The sequence below is a fragment of the Battus philenor genome, unplaced genomic scaffold (genome assembly GCF_028537555.1).
Source record: "Battus philenor isolate CCGP_79_NKW_IND1 unplaced genomic scaffold, ilBatPhil1.0.hap1 SCAF_33, whole genome shotgun sequence".
Taxonomy (NCBI): Eukaryota; Metazoa; Arthropoda; class Insecta; order Lepidoptera; family Papilionidae; genus Battus; species Battus philenor.
The window spans coordinates 394,384-411,156 of record NW_027181697.1 but is presented as its reverse complement, the minus strand read 5'-3'; the positions used below and the strand labels follow the sequence as shown (position 1 = coordinate 411,156).

General features: G+C 29.0%; 2 pseudogenes; both read right to left on the bottom strand.

The window, feature by feature from the left end:
- Positions 1 to 551: 551 nt before the first annotated feature.
- On the bottom strand, positions 552 to 3,935 carry LOC137927547 (cytochrome c oxidase subunit 3-like; annotated as a pseudogene).
- Positions 3,936 to 3,937: 2 nt separating this feature from the next.
- On the bottom strand, positions 3,938 to 4,591 carry LOC137927559 (ATP synthase subunit a-like; annotated as a pseudogene).
- Between the last annotated feature and the right edge of the window lie 12,182 nt (positions 4,592 to 16,773).

Sequence of the window (16,773 nt, the reverse complement as noted above, 5' to 3'; positions counted from 1 at the left end):
TGCGTATGAAAACTTGAAACATTAATTAAGGATTTTTAAATTCATTCATGTCATTAAGAAAATTTACAGTCTTCAAGTTCAAATTCTAAAAGTTTTAAATCTTCAAGAAATAATAGTATATTAAGTTCTATTATAAAGCTATATCATCACGGAACAACATGCTATTTTAGTTTCATACTCTGTTTAACGAAAACTTATGAAACTAGGCAAAAGCAAACCAACATGACACATTTTACCATTCATTTGATTTGAAACTGTTTAAGAAGCTGATTGTTTTACTTAACTTCATGCAATCCTCTACTTTAACTGTAGATTATCTTATAATATGTCAATGAAACCTTCAAAATTGAATAAAGTAGTGAAATTTTAAACATCTTGGTATTATTTAGGTAAGAGATAATTTCGATGGCTGCTTTGTAATGTGTATTCCATTAATGTATAAGAATAACTCTTGTCCTCATCTCAACAAAATAAAATCTTAAATTAGGCTTACTTTTAAATGAAACCAGATCCGAAAGACTCTTTGCTGTAGAACTACTTTTAAATATTTTTCAATATTCCTTATTGATTTCGCCATCTTTTTGGGCGGAAGACTGAACTTTGTATTTGTATGCGGGACATTCTGCTACCAGGTGGATCACGGTCTGGTCCACGCCCGGTTCACAGAAGCACGAGGGGTCCTCCCTGAGCTTAAACCTATGAAGGTACTCAGAGAACCCTCCATGCCCCGTGAAAAGCTGAACCAAGACCGCGTCCACCTCCGAACGTCCTCCGAACGTGGGACAATCCGGTTCACAGAAGCACGAGGGGTCCTTGAGCTTAAATCGGTGGAGGTACTCGGAGAACCCCTCGTGCCCCGTGAAGAGCTGGACCAAGACCGCGTCCACCTCGACACTGCGGAGTACGCGCCGTCGTACTTTCCATATACCTCCTTTTCCATTTGTCGAGTGTTCCCAGCCGAAGCCGTCGCTTGACGAATGAGATAAAACATTCTGGTCTTCTTTTGCACTTCAGGGCCGCGTCTTTGGACAGTCGATCCGCCCTCTCATTCCCCTCCGTCCCCGCGTGCGCTTTTACACAGTAAAGATCCTTCCCACTTTCTCTCGCTTTCATGAAATTCTCGTTTACCCTTAACGCTAAGGGATGGAGGGTGTCAGATTATGCGACCGTTTAGAGAGTGGACCGCGAGTCGCTTAGTATGGTGCATGACTGCGCCGACCCGCCTGACGAAGAAAGATCAGTCTTGGTTGTGGGGCGAAGCTCAAGTCACCGCGTTCTAGGAACTTAAGAAATCACTTACCTCTCCTCCAATCCTCATCCAGCCAGATTATAGTCTTCCTTTTGTGCTTAGGACTGACTCGAGCAGCTATGCTTTAGGTGCAGCTCTCTTGCAGGGGGAGTCGCCGCGCGAGGAGCGTCCGATCGCGTACGCCAGCCGCCTTCTGACTTCGGCGGAACGAAACTACTCAACCACCGAGCGTGAAGCTCTTGCAGTTGTGTGGGCAGTCGAGAAGTTTCGCGGCTACATCGATGGTCATCCCGTGCGCGTCGCCAGCGACCACCAGCCCCTGAAGTGGTTACTAACCTTGAAGTCTCCTGCAGGTAGATTGGTCCGTTGGGCTATGAAGTTGCAGTCTTTCGATCTCCAAGTGGACTACACCCCAGGAAAGGCAAACGTCATCGCAGATTCTCTCAGTCGACCGCCATGCGTTGAGGAGGCTCGAGATGCTTGTGGCGTCTGTACGGTGGGGGTTGAAACGCCACGATGGGAGGCAACCGCTCTTCGTGAAGATCAGCTCGCAGATCCTGAAATCGCGAAGATTATCCTGGGCCTGGAGGGAAAGGAAGAAGTGGAGATTGGTAGGTGGACAGATAGAGGTTATCATATGTCAAAGGGGATACTTTACCGATATACAGAAGCAGAAACGGAAGAACCGCAGCTTGTTGTACCAGTCAACCGTCGGAAGCAAGTTATGGTTGAATGTCACGACGCTGCAACAGCTGGTCACGGTGGTGTTGATAGGACTTTGCATCGTATTTCCCAGCGGTTCTATTTTCCCGGAATGCGTCGTTTTGTAGCGGAGTATCTCAAGTCTTGTACTGAATGTCAGCGTTACAAGCCTTCGAATGAGAAGCCTTCAGGCTTGTTGCAGACTCCAGTACCCGCACAGCGCTTCGAAGTTGTAGCAGTAGATTTGTTCGGTCCACTTCCTAAGGGTCCCAAGGGTGAACGTTGGGTCCTTATTGTCGAAGACACCGCCAGTAAGTGGGTAGAGCTGTTTGCGCTTACTGAAGCTACTGCTGAAGCTTGTGCTAAGATCTTGATAGAGGAGGTTTTCCTTCGTTTTGGTGTTCCTAGGCGATTAATTTCTGACAATGGTGTCCAATTCGTCGCCGATGTTATGCAGAAAGCCATGTTTGTTTTGGGTGTTAAGCAGAATCTGGTGCCCCTGTATCATCCAGAAGCGAATCCTGTGGAGAGGAAGAACAGGGACCTTAAGGTGCAAATGGCTATCCTCGTGGAAAATCACCATCAAAAATGGCCTGAAGCTCTGCCATTTATTCGTTTCGCTTTAAACACATCGTTGACAAAAGCAACCCAACAGACTCCTGCATACCTGACTTTTGCTCGCGAACTTCGCTCACCAATTGCAGCTCAGACGGACTTGCGTGCAGTTGTCGAAGCGGAGAACTACGTGCCGCAAATCACACCTTATCTGCTAAGACTCGCAGATACTCTCCAGTCCAGCAAAGAAAGTATTGAACACCAACAAGACCTCCGCAAAGCTGTTAAAGATAAAATTCGTAAAAGTGACAGTCTCGACGTCGGCGACCTCGTATTGATGAAAACGCACGTTCTCAGCAACTCTGCAAAAGGAGTCAGCGCTAAGTTCGTACCTAAACGAGACGGGCCTTACGTCGTTCAGAAGAAAGTTAGCCCAACTACGTACCTGTTAGCGTTTCCTGATAAGTCCGACATTACCATTGGGAAGTATCATGTCTCTGACTTAAGACGCTATCATTCGCGAGAGGGTGAATGCACTGAGATTCCTGAGCCTGTGGCTCCAAAACGTCCTCGCGGCCGACCGCGAAAGCTTGTGTCGGTTTGACCAGTTGTGAGGTCACTGGTCCTGGTCAAAAGGGGGAGTATGTAGTAATATTGCTATAAAAAAGCCGCCAGATGTGAAAGTTCCCGCGGACGTCGTCACAACGCTCAACCTTTTGTTTGTCTCGCCCACTCGTCTCGCTCACTCGCACGGCGTGCACGATACGCACTCTTGCTTGCTCTTGGCAGGTAGCCAAGACGCGCAGCACGTGCGCCCGCGGCCGTTGGAGTTCTGAGAGTCGGATTTGAGCCATGGTTCGATGCGCAACCGCGCGTAGGCGAATTATTCATTTTCCGCGCACAAATTGTTTTAATAATTAAATAAACGTGTTTCCACATCACAACCTTGAGTTATTTGAGAAAAATTATTTTGTATAATTGCATGGTGAGCTCAGGTAACTGTAATTCCTGAGGTAATTAAAATAATTGTATTTAATAATGGAATTTGAAAGGGGTTAAATGGGATAATTCTAAAGGGAGGTCATATTGCACCAATTTCAATATTAGGTGAAAGACTACTATGAAAAAAAGCTCAAAAAAATGAGATAAAGAAAAATACTTCAGAGATAATAAAAAGAATTATTCCTCATCGTAAACCTTTTGATACAAATAAAGTATGTTTACCTTGGAAAGTACCTTCTCGACAAATATCTCGTCATCATTGATATATTGTTAATAAAATAATCATGTAGCCTAAAATTATTAAATTTATGTTAAAATTGTGAAATCATTTAATTATTCCTGTAACTAAAGTTATTACTCCAATAGATCCTGTTAAAGGTCAGGGACTAAAATCTACTAAGTGGTAAGGGTGATTATTATGTATTGTTATTAATTAGTTTCACTAGAATATAATGTTCTAAGAATAGAAATTACATAGGATTGAATAATTGCAACTGCTGATTCAAGAATTAATAGTAAAATTTGAATAAAAATTTAAAAAAATAGTATATAAGAAGGTACATTAATTCCAGTATTTCTCAATAAGGTAAGAAGAAGATGGCCTGCAATTATATTAGCAGTTAGTCGAACTGCTAATGTTCCTGGTCGAATAACATTACTAATTGTTCCAATTAATACTATAAAAGGTATAAGAATACTAGGAGTTCCTTGAGGAATTATATGAATAAATATATGTTGGTAATTATTAATTCAACCATATAATATAAATCTTAATCATAGTGAAAGGGAAATAGAAAGAGAAATTGTTAAATGACTTGTTCTAGTAAAAATATAAGGAAATAGTCCTAAAAAATTATTGAATAAAATAAAAGAAAATAATGAAATAAAAATAAAAGTTGACCCATTAAATCTATTAGGGCCTAATAAAGTTTTAAATTCATTATGTAATTTATTAAGAATTAATTTTCAAAAAACAAATTTACGATTGGAAATAAATCAAAATGTATATGGAATAATAATTAAACCAATAAGGATTCTAATTCAATTTAATTGTAGATTAAATAAATTAGTTGAAGGATCGAAAATTGAAATTTTTTTTAACGTTTTAATTTTGATTATTATTAAAATTATTTTTATTTAAGAAAATATAATAATTTATAATATTAAATAAAATAGAAATAGTAATAAAAAAAAAGAAAGATAAAATTCATTTAATGGGTATTATTTGAGGAATAAAAGAATATTACTTTAGTAATAATATAAATTTGACATATTTATGTTATAAATTTAACTAATTCTTTCATTAGAAATAATTGATAATTTACTATTAAGTGGTTTAAGAGACCAATACTTGCTTTCAGTCATCTAATGAAGAATAATTATTAATTCAATTAATAAAATTTTTAATAGAAATTCTTTCAATTACAATAGGTATAAATCTGTGATTTGACCCACAAATTTCAGAACATTGACCATAAAAAATTCCTGGGCGATTAATATAAAGATTTCCTTGATTGAGTCGACCAGGATTAGCATCAATTTTAACTCCTAGAGAAGGAATAGTTCATGAATGAATTACATCTGTTGCTGTAATTATAATACGAATTTGGTTATTTATAGGTAAAACAATACGATTATCAACATCTAATAAACGGAATTTTTTTATTTCTGAATTATTATATTGAATTATATAAGAATCAAATTCAATATTGTTAAAGTCAGAATATTCATAGCTTCAATATCATTGATGGCCAATAGATTTTAGAGTGATTAATGGATTATTAAGTTCATCTAATAAATATAAAAGACGAAGAGAAGGTAAAGCTACAAAAATTAGGGTAATAGCTGGAATAATTGTTCAAATTAATTCAATTATTTGACCTTCTAGTAAAAATCGATTAATATAATTATTTAAAAATAAGTTAATCATTAAATATCTAACTAAAATAGTAATTATAATTAAAATAACTAAGGTATGATCATGAAAAAAAATAATTTGTTCTATTAGGGGAGATGCTCCATTTTGGAGATTAAAATTAGATCAGGTTGCCATTTCTAAAAAAAGGATAATCCTTTATAAATGGGGTTTAAATCCATTACATATAATCTGCCATATTAGAAATTTCTTAAAATAGGAAGTTCATTATAAGAATGTTCTGCTGGGGGTAAATTTTGTAGTCAGTTCATAATAGAAGATGATATATTAAGGGAGAATAAAATTATTCGTTTATTAATTATTGATTCTCAAATAATTAATATTATTATTATTATAGATAATAAAGAAATATAAGAACCAAAAGAGGAAATGATATTTCAAGAAATGAAACTGTCAGGATAATCAGAATATCGACGAGGTATTCCTGCTAATCCTAAAAAATGTTGGGGAAAAAAGGTTAAATTTACTCCAATAAATATTGTAAAAAATTGAATTTTTAAAAGAAAAGGATTAAGGGAAAGGCCGAAAAATAAAAGATATCAGTGAATAAATCCTCCCATATTTGCAAATACAGCTCCTATAGATAAAACATAATGAAAATGAGCTACTACATAATAAGTATCATGAAGAGAAACATCAATAGATGAATTAGCTAAAATTACACCAGTTAATCCTCCAACAGTGAAAAGAAAAATAAATCCTAAACTTCATAAAATAGAAGGACTGTAATTAATTTGTGTTCCATGTAAAGTGGCAAGTCAACTGAAAATTTTAATTCCTGTAGGTACAGCAATAATTATTGTGGCTGAGGTAAAATAAGCTCGAGTATCAATATCTATTCCTACTGTAAATATATGATGAGCTCAAACAATAAATCCTAAAAGGCCAATTGCTATTATAGCATAAATTATTCCTAAACAACCAAAAGTTTCCTTTTTACCTCTTTCTTGAGAAATAATATGAGAGATTATTCCAAATCCAGGTAAAATTAAAATATAAACTTCAGGATGGCCAAAAAATCAAAATAAATGTTGATATAAGATAGGATCTCCTCCTCCAGCAGGATCAAAGAAAGAAGTATTAAGATTACGATCTGTAAGAAGTATAGTAATAGCTCCAGCTAAAACAGGAAGAGATAGAAGTAATAATAAAGCTGTAATACCTACTGCTCATACAAATAAAGGTATTTGATCGAAAGATATATTATTAACTCGTATATTAATAATCGTTGTAATAAAATTAATTGCCCCTAGAATAGAAGAAATTCCTGCTAAGTGTAAGAAAAAAATAGCTAGATCAACTGATCTGCCTCTATGTGCAATATTAGAAGAAAGAGGGGGGTAAACTGTTCATCCTGTACCTGCTCCATTTTCAACAATTCTTCTAGAAATTAATAAAGTTAAAGAAGGAGGTAAAAGTCAAAATCTTATATTATTTATTCGAGGGAAAGCTATATCAGGAGCTCCTAATATTAAAGGGACTAATCAATTACCAAATCCTCCGATTATAATTGGTATAACTATAAAAAAAATTATAATAAAAGCATGAGCTGTAACAATAGTTATAAATTTGATCATCTCCAATTAAAGAGCCAGGATTTCCTAATTCAATTCGAATTAATAAACTTAGGGAAGTGCCTAAAATTCCAGCTCAAATTCCAAAAATAAAATATAATGTTCCAATATCTTTATGATTAGTAGAATATAGTCATTTTCGCTAATAAAATGGTTGAAGTATGAGCGATAAATTGTAAATTTATTTATGACAAATAATCTCTTTTATTAATTAGGTCTTATAGTCAATAATGATGTAAAATTGCAAATTTTAAGGAGTAATTTTTTTTTACTAAGGCTTAAAGAATTTCTTTTTTTATAATTTTGAAGATTATTAGTTTATATAACTTAAAACCTTATATAAAAAAAAAAGTTCTTAAGATTATTCCTAGTAAAGAAATTATACTTAATAAATTAATAATAAATATTGAGTTAATTTTAGAAAAAAATTTAAATCATTTTGTTTTTAGATAATTAAATATTAATGATGAATAAACAATTCGAATATAATAAAATAATAAAATTAAACTTATTATGATAAAAATAAAAGTAATAAAAAAAGTTGACTATTTAATAAAAAATTAATAAGAATTCATTTAGGAAAAAATCCTAAAAATGGCGGTAATCCTCCTAATGATAAAAAATTAATTAAAAAAGAAATTTTAATTAAAGAATTTATATTAATTATAAATAATTGATTAATAAAATAAAAAATTAAAAAATTAAATAAAAAGCATATAATTCTAATTAAAAATGAACAAAAAATTAAATAAAATATTCATAAGTTTTCTCTAATTATTAAAGCTGCTAATATTCATCCTAAATTATTAATTGAGGAAAAAGATATAAGTTTTCGTAAAGATGTTTGGTTAAATCCTCCTAAAGCACCAATAATAGCATTAAGAATTATAATTATAATTAAAAAGTTATAATTTATATAATAAGACAATAAAATTATGGGGGAAATTTTTTGTCAAGTTATAATAATAAAACAATTAAATCATGATAATCCTTCAATAATATTGGGAAATCAAAAATGGAAAGGGGCTGATCCTATTTTTATTAATATAGAAGAATTAATTATAATAGATAAAAAATAATTAATTTCAAATCTTTTAATTATAATTATTTTAATTAAAATTGAAAATAAAAAATTAATAGAAGCAATTGCGTGAGTAAGGAAATATTTTAAAGCTGCTTCAGAAGATAAAAGATTTTTAGAACTAGAAATAAGGGGAATAAATCTAAGTAAATTAATTTCTAATCCAAGTCAAGAATTAGAAGAAATGGAAATTAAAGTTCTAACAAATAGAATAAAATAAAAAAATATTTTATTTGAATTAATATTTAGAAAAATTTATAATAGGGGGATTATAAAGAACTAAAAATTCAATTTATTAATATTTATATTTTAGTGTAAGAAGCACAATAATTTTTGATATTATTAGATATAGTTTGATTCAATAAATAATATAATAAAGGAAGAATTCTACATTATTTATCCTATCAGAATAATTTTAATTTTTAAATATTATAAAAAATATATATATTATTATAAAAAATTAATGAGCAATGGTTAATAAATTATATTAAATAAGAAAAACAAATTAAATTTATTTATAAATTTTATTTATATGCGTATACACACATATATATATATATATATATATATATATATATATATATATATATGTATATATTAAATATTTAATTAATTATTAATTTAAATGTTATAATAAATATTTAAATATATTAATAAATTAATAATATAAATAAGAAATTGTATTTTATAAATAATATAATATTAATTTTATATTATTTAATTAATATAGAAAAAAAAAGAAAAGAATAATAAATAAAATTTAATAATTTCTAATAAATATTTTAATATAAAAAAAACTATGTGTCAAAATTAAATATATAAATAAATTTTTTATGGTTCAAATATTTTAATTTAAATTTGTTTTACATATAAATTTTAGTGTTAATTTTTAATTATTTTAATAATTTTAAAATTAAAATATAGTAGTAATTAAAATTAAAAATTTAAGAAATTAAGATTTAGTATTATTTAATAATTATTAACAAATTTTGTGCCAGCAGTTGCGGTTATACCAAAAAATAATTTAAATTTTATCAGTATATAATTAATATTATTTTAAAGAAAATAGATAATTAATTGTTAAGTGAAATTTTAATAAATTAAAATTTTCATTATAAAATATGAATTATTAAATTTTTTCAAAAACTAGGATTAGATACCCTATTATTAAAAATTAAATTTAAAATACTAAAATAGTATATAATTATTTATAAAAACTTAAATAATTTGGCGGTATTTTAGTTCATTTAGAGGAATCTGTTTATTAATTGATAATCCACGAATAAATTTACTTAATTATTTAATTTTGTATATCGTTGTTAAAAAAATATTTTTTTATAAAAATAATATTTTAAAATTTAAATAAAAAATTAATTCAGATCAAGATGCAGATTATAATTAAGAATATAATGGATTACAATAAGAAATAATTAAATGGATAATATTTTTTAAAAAATATTGGAAGGTGGATTTAAATGTAATTTTATTTAGTTTAATAAAATGATTTTAAATTAAAATATGTACATATTGCCCGTCGCTTTCATTTATAAATTGAAATAAGTCGTAACAAAGTAGAGGTACTGGAAAGTGTTTCTAGAAAGAACAAATTAGAGCTTGAAAAAGTATTTCATTTACATTGAAAAGATATTATATTAATAATTAATTTGAGGGGGAAAAATTAATAAATAAAAAAATAATAATTTTTTTTTAAATATAGATATTTAATGGGGGTTAAAGTATTTATAAAGAAAAAATTAAAAATTTTATAGTGAATTAATATTGTAAAATAAATTTTAAATATTTGAAAATTAATCAAAATAAAAGTAAATTTAATTTATTGTATCTTGTGTATCAGAGTTTATTAATAAAAATTTTTATGAAAAAAATTCTCGAATTTAAAAGAGTTAATTAATTATAAAAGTTAATGTTGAATAATTATTTTTAATAATTAATTAGAAATGAAATGTTAATCGTTTTAAATATAACTAGTTTTTTTAGAAAAAAAATTAATTTAAAATATTTTATTATATAATTTTTATTAATTAAATTTTTATTAAAAAATATTCAATATTTTAAGGGATAAGCTTTAAAATAAAATGTTATAATATAAATTAAACTTATAATTTAAAATTTTAGAATTTATATTGTTAATAAATTCAAATTTTTTATTAATAATTTAATTTATTTTAAAATTAAATATTTAATTTTTTATAAAAAATAATTTATAATTAAATAAAAATTAATTATATTGATAAAATTAGTATATTTAAATATAGATAATAAATTTATATTTATGAAAAATTAAGTAAAGGAATTAGGCAAAAATTTATATTCACTTGTTTATCAAAAACATGTCTTTTTGAAAATAATATAAAGTCTAATCTGCCCACTGATAAATTATTAAAGGGCTGCAGTATTTTGACTGTACAAAGGTAGCATAATCAATAGTCTCCTAATTGGTGACTTGTATGAAAGATTGGATGAGATATAAGCTGTCTCTACTTAATTTATAAAATTTAATTTTTTAGTTAAAAAGCTAAAATAATTTTAAAAGACGAGAACACCCTGTAGAGTTTTATAATTTAATTAATTAATTATTAATATATAAATTTTAAAATTAGAATTAATTAAATTATTTTATTGGGGTGATAGAAAAATTAAATAAACTTTTTTTAAAATATAACATTGATTTATGATTTAATGATCCATTAATAATGATTATAAGAAAAAATTACCTTAGGGATAACAGCGTAATTTTTTTTTTAATTCTTATAAGAAAAAAAGTTTGCGACCTCGATGTTGGATTAAGATAAAATTTAAATGCAAAAGTTTAAAATTTTTGATCTGTTCGATCATAAAAATCTTACATGATCTGAGTTCAAATCGGTGTGAGCCAGGTTGGTTTCTATCTTTAGAAAATTATAATATTTTAGTACGAAAGGATCAAATATTAAAAATAATTTTTATAAAATGAATGTTATTAATAAATTAATAACTATTTTGGCAGAAAAAATGTAATGATTTTAGAAGTCATGAATATATAATTATTTATATATATATAGTAAATGATGATAAAAGATATAATATTATTTATTATTGGGATATTAATTATAATTATTGGTTTTTTAGTAGAAGTTGCTTTTTTAACTTTATTAGAACGTAAAGTTTTAGGCTATATTCAAATTCGAAAAGGACCTAATAAAGTTGGTTTTATGGGAATTTTACAGCCTTTTTCTGATGCTATTAAATTATTTACTAAGGAGCATACTTTCCCTAATTATTCTAATTATATATCTTATTATTTTTCTCCTGTTATTAGATTTATTATTTCTTTGATATTATGAATATTAATTCCTTATTATTTTAATATAATTAGATTTAATTGAGGAATTTTATTTTTTTTATGTTGTACTAGTTTAGGAGTTTATACTGTTATAGTTGCTGGATGATCTTCTAATTCAATTATGCTTTATTGGGGGGTTTACGAGCGGTTGCTCAAACTATTTCTTATGAAGTTAGATTAGCTTTAATTATATTATCAAGAATAATTTTAATTATAGATTTTAATTTAATATCATTTTTTTTTATCAGGAAATAATTTGATTTTTATTTTTAATAATTCCTTTAAGATTATGTTGAACATCATCAAGATTAGCTAAAACTAATCGAACTCCTTTTGATTTTGCTGAAGGAGAAAGAGAATTAGTATCTGGATTTAATATTGAATATAGAAGAGGGGCATTTGCTTTAATTTTTTTAGCGGAATATTCTAGAATTTTATTTATAAGATTATTATTTATTTTAATATATATAGGGGGTTATAGACTTAGATTCCATTTTATTTAAAATTAGTTTTTATTTCTTTTTTTATTTATTTGAGTGCGAGGAACTTTACCTTGATATCGTTATGATAAATTAATATATTTATCTTGAAAAGGTTATTTACCTATTTCGTTAAATTTTTAATTATTTTTTATTGGGGTAAAATTTTTTTTAAATTAAATAATATTTTTAGTATAAATTAATATAATAAGTATTCTTTCTTAAGTTTTCAAAACAAATGCTTATACAAGCTCATTAATTTAAATATTAATTAAAAATTAAGTTATCTCAAAATTTGTTAATAATAGGATTAATAATAAAATAAGAAAAGTATATAATAGTTAATAATTGGCCAGTAATAATGTAAGGGTCTTCAACTGGGCGTGCCCCAATTCAAGTTAATAAAAAAATAGTAATAATTATAATTCAGAAAATAATTTGATTAATAGGATAGAATTGAATTCCTTGTATTTTTTTATTAAATGTAAATGGTAAGATAATTAAAATTAAAATAGATATGACTAAAGCAATTACTCCTCCTAATTTATAAGGGATAGATCGTAAAATTGCATAAGCGAATAAGAAATATCATTCAGGTTGAATATGGATAGGAGTTACTAATGGATTAGCAGGAATAAAATTATCTGGATCTCCTAATAAATAAGGATTAGTTAAAGTTAAAAGAGTTAATAATAAAATTAAAGTAATGAATCCAATTAAATCCTTAAATGTAAAAAATGGGTGAAAAGGAATTTTATCTAAATTACTATTAATTCCTAATGGATTATTAGATCCTGTTTGATGTAAGAATAAAAGGTGAATTATTGTTAATATAAGAATAATAAAAGGAAATAAAAAATGGAAAGAATAAAATCGAGTTAAAGTAGCATTATCTACTGCAAATCCTCCTCAAATTCAATTTACTAATATAGTTCCTAAACAAGGAATAGCTGAAAGAAGATTTGTAATAACAGTCCTTCCTAGATGTCCTTCTCGCTATTCTTCGCTCTCTTAACGTCTCTCCTCTTGCTTTGGCGTGGTTTGAGTCTTACCTTCGTGGTCGTTCTCAGCGGATCCACTCTGATGATGTCTCCTCAGACTGGTGCGATCTCGGTGCGGGTGTGCCGCAGGGTGGTGTACTGTCACCACTCCTGTTTTCCGTTTTTATAAACACAGTCACCACTGTAATTTTGTCTAACTTCCATCTTTATGCAGACGACTTGCAGATCTATCGGCATTTTAAAATCTCTGATCTTGATGATGCTATTGCTCTTATCAATGCCGATCTGGAGCGGATCTCTACTTGGGCTAAGTCATTCGGACTAGTAGTAAACCCGAAAAAGTCACAGACTTTGCTTATTGGGAGCGCATATATGTATAAGCGTCTTGGCGCTGTCACTGCTATCCGTCCATTGCTTTACGATGGCGTTATTATACCTTTTAGCAAATCTGCAAAGAATCTTGGGGTAATCATCGATTCCAATTTGTCTTGGCTCCCGCACGTCAATGAGGTCAGCAAAAAATACATTTTTCACTTCACTCGCTCAAAATCTCAGTATTCATAATAAATTCCTCGTCCAATATGTAAATAAATACAAATAAAAAAAAAGAAGCTCCATTGGCATGTAATGTTCGAATTAATCAACCATAATTTACATTTCGACAAATATAATTAACACTATAAAATGCTATTTCAATATTTGCTGTATAATATATAGTTAAAAATAAACCTGTTAAAATTTGAATAATGAGACATAAAGCTAAAAGAGACCCAAAATTTCATCAAATAGAAATATTGGAAGGAGAAGGAAGATCAATTAATGAACCGTTAATAATTTTAAGTAAAGGATGGGTTTTTCGTAAGGTTAAAAATTTATTTATCATTAGAAATTAGATGAACGAAGTGGGCCAAAAAAAATATTTGTAATTTTTACTACTGCTACGAGTGTAATAAATAAGTAAATAATTATTATTGTTATTAAAAAATATGTTTGATTATTGTATAATTTAGATAAGTTAATTTTATTTTCATTATTAAAAAAAATATAAGGATTAAGAATATCATTTATTTCATAATTGAAAAAAAAAATTAAGTCAATTTATATTATATATATATATTATTGAAATAATGAAAATAATAGTGGAAAAAAGTAGAAAAATATTTTTAAATAAATATTAATGTTAAATATTTCATTAGAAGCAATTCTAGAAACATAAATAAATAAAACTAATAATCCTCCTAAAAATACTAGGAATAAAATATAAGAAAATCAATAAGTGTTTAATAATATGCCAGATAATATACAAGTAAATTAAGTTCGAATAAGAATTATTAATCCTATTGATAAAGGATGATTTAAAAATAATATAATAAAAGAAAATAATATAATTATTAATGAAATAAAAATTTTAATGATATCTAAGAATATTTTAATAAAAATAATAATTTTGGAGATTATAGATAAAGAAATTCTTTTTCTTTGTAGTTTTTAAAGAAAAGACTTATTTTTGATTTACAAGACCAATGTTTTATTTAAACTATAAAAACTACTAATGATAATAAATATGATAATAGTTATTTTAATTATATTTATTTTTGGGAATATAATTTTTGCTTCTTAGCATAAACATTTATTAATTGTTTTATTAAGTTTAGAATTTATTGTTTTAAGATTTTTTTTTATTACTTTTAATAATATAGAAAATGATACTTATATAATAATAGTTTTTTTATTATTTTCAGTATGCGAAGGAGCTTTAGGTTTATCAATTTTAGTTTCTATAATTCGTACTCATGGTAATGATTATTTTCAAAGATTTAATTTATTATAAAAATGATAAAATTTTTATTTATAATAATTTTTATAATTCCTTTATGTTTTTTAAAATATATATTTTGAATGGTTCAAATAATAATAATAGTGATTATATTTTTATTTATAAATTTAAGTATTAATATTTATATTTTAGATATTTAAGATATATAATAGGTTGTGATTTAATTTCATATGGGTTAATTTTACTAAGAATTTGAATTTGTTTATTGATAATTATAGCAAGAGAAAATTTGAATAAAATAAAATTTTACTCAAATTTTTTTTATTCAATGTTGTAATTTTATTAATTATATTATATTTAATTTTTAGTGTAATAAATTTATTTTTATTTTATTTATTTTTTGAATGAAGATTAATTCCTACTTTATTATTAATTATTGGATGAGGTTATCAACCTGAACGAATTCAAGCAGGAGCTTATTTATTATTTTATACTTTATTTGTTTCTTTGCCTATATTAATAGTGTGATATGGAAAAACGTTTATTTAATTATTAAAACAATTTGTGCGCGGAAAATGAATAATTCGCCTACGCGCGGTTGCGCATCGAACCATGGCTCAAATCCGACTCTCTAGAACTCCAACGGCCGCGGGCGCACGTGCTGCGCGTCTTGGCTACCTGCCAAGAGCAAGCAATAGCGCGTATCGTGCACGCCGTGCGAGTGAGCGAGACGAGTGGGCGAGACAAACAAAAGGTTAAGCGTTGTGACGACGTCCGCGGGAACTTTCACATCTGGCGGCTTTTTTATATAGCAGTATTATTACATACTCCCCCTTTTGACCAGGACCAGTGACCTCACAACTGGTCAAACCGACACAAGCTTTCGCGGTCGGCCGCGAGGACGTTTTGGAGCCACAGGCTCAGGAATCTCAGTGCATTCACCCTCTCGCGAATGATAGCGTCTTAAGTCAGAGACATGATACTTCCCAATGGTAATGTCGGACTTATCAGGAAACGCTAACAGGTACGTAGTTGGGCTAACTTTCTTCTGAACGACGTAAGGCCCGTCTCGTTTAGGTACGAACTTAGCGCTGACACCTTTTGCAGAGTTGCTGAGAACGTGCGTTTTCATCAATACGAGGTCGCCGACGTCGAGACTGTCACTTTTACGAATTTTATCTTTAACAGCTTTGCGGAGGTCTTGTTGGTGTTCAATACTTTCTTTGCTGGACTGGAGAGTATCTGCGAGTCTTAGCAGATAAGGTGTGATTTGCGGCACGTAGTTCTCCGCTTCGACAACTGCACGCAAGTCCGTCTGAGCTGCAATTGGTGAGCGAAGTTCGCGAGCAAAAGTCAGGTATGCAGGAGTCTGTTGGGTTGCTTTTGTCAACGATGTGTTTAAAGCGAAACGAATAAATGGCAGAGCTTCAGGCCATTTTTGATGGTGATTTTCCACGAGGATAGCCATTTGCACCTTAAGGTCCCTGTTCTTCCTCTCCACAGGATTCGCTTCTGGATGATACAGGGGCACCAGATTCTGCTTAACACCCAAAACAAACATGGCTTTCTGCATAACATCGGCGACGAATTGGACACCATTGTCAGAAATTAATCGCCTAGGAACACCAAAACGAAGGAAAACCTCTATCAAGATCTTAGCACAAGCTTCAGCAGTAGCTTCAGTAAGCGCAAACAGCTCTACCCACTTACTGGTGGTGTCTTCGACGATAAGGACCCAACGTTCACCCTTGGGACCCTTAGGAAGTGGACCGAACAAATCTACTGCTACAACTTCGAAGCGCTGTGCGGGTACTGGAGTCTGCAACAAGCCTGAAGGCTTTTCATTCGAAGGCTTGTAACGCTGACATTCAGTACAAGAATTGAGATACTCCGCTACAAAACGACGCATTCCAGGAATATAGAACCGCTGGGAAATACGGTGCAAAGTCCTATCAACACCACCGTGACCAGCTGTTGCAGCGTCGTGACATTCAACCATAACTTGCTTCCGACGGTTGACTGGTACAACAAGCTGCGGTTCATCCGTTTCTGCTTCCGTATATCGGTAAAGTAT